At 36.4% G+C, this 3,571-nt stretch overlaps 1 non-coding gene across 1 annotated transcript; it reads left to right on the top strand.

The window, feature by feature from the left end:
- Positions 1 to 1,215: 1,215 nt before the first annotated feature.
- LOC126002665 (small nucleolar RNA SNORA51) lies at positions 1,216 to 1,348 on the top strand. The gene has a single exon (XR_007493342.1). It is a non-coding gene; the product is annotated as a small nucleolar RNA SNORA51 (small nucleolar RNA).
- The last annotated feature ends 2,223 nt before the right edge of the window (positions 1,349 to 3,571 follow it).

The following is a 3,571-nucleotide window of genomic DNA, read 5'->3' as shown; positions in this document are numbered from 1 at the left end:
ACAGCCAGAAGTATTCTCTGAGCATCAGCAGGTGTGGCACAAAAACCAAAATAAAGCATAACAAAAAAAATGATTTTCTCAAGTGTGTATATATTGATATCTCTGAAAAAACGAAAATCTTGCATTCTCTCCCTTCCGTTATTTCCATAATTAATGCCAGTGTCAGTGATATTCTCAAGTCTTTAACTTTGTACTTCTAAATGTTTTAATGTAATGCAACCAGGAACTGGGGTTATTGACATCAATAATGAATTGCATTTGTATTTAATACACTGTCTTAGAGAATTTTTGTACAAAACCAATAATGAAAGATTCATAGATGTGAATTAATCAGTAAACAAGTGAACTAGTGGTCATTTGAATGGATAAATGAATAAAAAGGCACATGAAAAATTCTCCACATCATTAATAATCAGGGAAATGCAAATCAAAACAACTATGAGGTACCATCTCACGCCACAGAGATTGGCACACATCAGGAAGAATGAGAACAAGCAGTGCTGGCGGGGATGTGGAGAGAAAGGAACTCTTATTCACTGCTGGTGGAAACGCCATCTGGTCCAGCCTTTGTGGAAAGTGATATGGAGATTTCTCCAAAAGCTGGAAGTTGAGCTCCTATACAATCCAGCTATACCACTCCTAGGGATATATCCTAGGAACACAAAAATACAATACAAAAATCCCTTTCTCACACCTATATTCATAGCAGCATTATTTGCAATAGCCAGACTCTGGAAACAGAGCCGAGACGCCCCTCAATAGATGAATGGTTAAAGAAACTATTGTACATACATATACACAATGGAATATTATGCAGCCATCAGAAGAGATGAAGTCATAAAATTTTCCTATGCATGGATGTATATGGAATCTATTATGCTGAGTGAAATAAGTCACAGGAAGAGAGATAAACATAGAAAGGTCTCCCTCATCAATGGGTTTTGAGAAAAATAAAAAATATTTGTGTAATACTGGAGGGTCCAGCTCCCAATATGAAGCTCACTACAGGGTTCGTTTAGTGCAGTCACAGATATAATTACACTGAGAACTATCATAACAAAATGTGACTGAATGAGGAAAGTAGAAAGCCTGTCTAGAGTACAGACCAGTGTGGGGTGGGAGGAAAGACACTTGGATATTGGTCATGAAAATGTTGCACTGGTAAAGGATTATATATATATATAATCAAAGAAAAGAAAAGAAAAGAAAATATAAAGCCTCCCAAGTCTTACCACAGGTTGTGTTCTTTATACTGACTGTATAGAAAGAAGAGGTACAGTAAATGCACCCCATATATACCTCAACACAGGTCCTTTGCCTGGTCTGTATTGTGGATTGGGGAACAAAAAAAAAAAAGAAAGAAATGAGAGTAGGTAGAGGTATTCTATAGTAGCCAGTACTACATTTAAATGAATATTATTAAATCTCTCCTCACATCCCTTTTTTGAGATAGTAATATGCAATTATATCTTTATTTACAAATGAAAAAATTAATTCCATATTATTTAAGATACTTTGTTAGTAAATAGATCTTTATTACGCAAATTCAAATGCTAAAGCAGAAGCCAAGCAATCAGGCCAAATGCTGCCTGAGAAGGCAGTCTTCGCCAGAAAAATAGAGTTATCACAAATGTTCAAATACATGAAAGTCTTTTCTTAAGCAAGGACAATAAAGCTCAGACATCCATTACCAGGTAAAGTATTTTATAGGAGTTTCAAAAATTAATGAATATCAATACATGGACCAATTTCAAAAGCAAGACCATCATGATCTCCATCATTTTGAGGTATTACTTTTAACTTTGAGCTTGGGACTCTAGTATTCATCAATTGTCCCAAATTCCACTCTGTTTTTAGAGTCTAATAGCATTATTGATTTTGGATTTGTGTGGCTTAGTTATAGGATTCTGAGTGAGGAATGGTAAATTAGAGTAAAGAGAGACTTTATTTTCTGAGTATTTTCCGAGTATTTCCTGTGGCCAAAGAAAAGAATGCTATCAGTCTAATCTACTGCCATTTTCACTGGGCTCATTATAAAAGAGAGAGGAGCAGAAGGAATAGCAATCAGGTGAGAAAGCAGTTCCCACTGTAGCACAAAAGATGCAGTGAGAGAACAGAGGCAGGACTCAGGGAACACATACCTACCAGGTTCCAAGTTTCAGAGACTTCAGATAATTTTTTAGTCAAGGTCTCAATCTGCTCCAGTTGACTCCCATGTGAGGAATCCTTCCCTGGGAGGCAGGTGTCTTATAGAAAGAGAAACCTCACACTGATGTCATGTACCATGGCCTGAATCATCCTTATCCCCAATTCATATGTCAAAATCTTTTATCTCCTCTGTTAAGTGAGAATGTGATCTTCTATGGAAATGGAATCATTACTGAAAGAACCCAATGAAGATTCCAAGAAGGAAGGCATCTAGGCTAATTGTCTGGTGGTCTACAGAAAGGATGTTTATAGACTTGCAGGCAACTAGGAGTCATAGACTATGCTCTGAACTTAAAAGGGAATTGTTTACATGCTCAAGAGAGAGGTTTGGAAGCAATCCTTCTCAGAAGGCTCAGGAAGAACCAATCTTTGATTTGGGGCTTTTTTACAGCTAGAACTGTGAAACCTTAGATTTATTATGTAACATCAGAACTTTGAAACCATAGATTTCTATTCTGTAAGCACTCAGTTTGTGATGTTCCCTACTTTATTCTTTTAACCACAGTAATGGAAAAGTGATGTACTTTTCACCAGGTCAAATGCACCAACTGGAACATATGGTCTACCCTCTATTTGAGAACAGAGAAATCAAAATTAAGAGACTTGGGATTCAAAAAACATTTTTTTGACTAAACCTTGAAATTGAGCTTTCATTGCTTCATATTACTACTTTTGCAAAAATGTACCAACGTTTCAATGTACCTTTTGAAAGCATCTGTGCAAAGAAATTCCCCACTAGGTAAAGTATATGCTGAGTACCTAGATGTGCATTTTCTGGGACATTTTTATCAATTTGGAAAAGGTTATAGACCATGGAACCTAATGGACCATTGACTTGGCTAACACTCATCACAGAGAAGCTAAAACCCATGATTTCTGGGGTCAGAATGACAGTACAGTGTCATCCCAAATGGATTCCCAAATCTATCAAAAGTGATCCCTGAGTGAAGAGCCAGGAATAAATCCCAAGCACTGCCAGGCGTTACCTCAAAACAAAAACATAACAAAACAAAGGAAACCAACGAACAACAACAAAAAATAAAACAAAAACAGAAAAAAAAAACAAGATTTCTCCTCAATTTTTGTTTTAGTTTTGTCTTTTCACTTTACCTGCATGGTGACTTAAGGTTTCTGTAGGATGCCATTACAAAGTAGGATTTTGCTGCAAGATGAGGTCATCCAGTGGTATTCTTTTAATAATAGAATAGCTATGTCTATAAATCTCTACAAATATCGGAGCAATTCTAGACTTTATTCTATATGTTAGAACACATCAACCCTGGCAAGTGTTGAAAAGTCAATTCATGGACGAGTCTCACTTTTTCTGATCACTGGGGGTGAGTCAGTTAGAGCTGGATTCCAT

The sequence above is a fragment of the Suncus etruscus genome, chromosome 2 (assembly GCF_024139225.1).
Source record: "Suncus etruscus isolate mSunEtr1 chromosome 2, mSunEtr1.pri.cur, whole genome shotgun sequence".
In the NCBI taxonomy this organism is placed as follows: domain Eukaryota; kingdom Metazoa; phylum Chordata; class Mammalia; order Eulipotyphla; family Soricidae; genus Suncus; species Suncus etruscus.
Note: the sequence above shows the minus strand (reverse complement) of the source record. Positions and strands in the feature narration are given on the sequence as shown.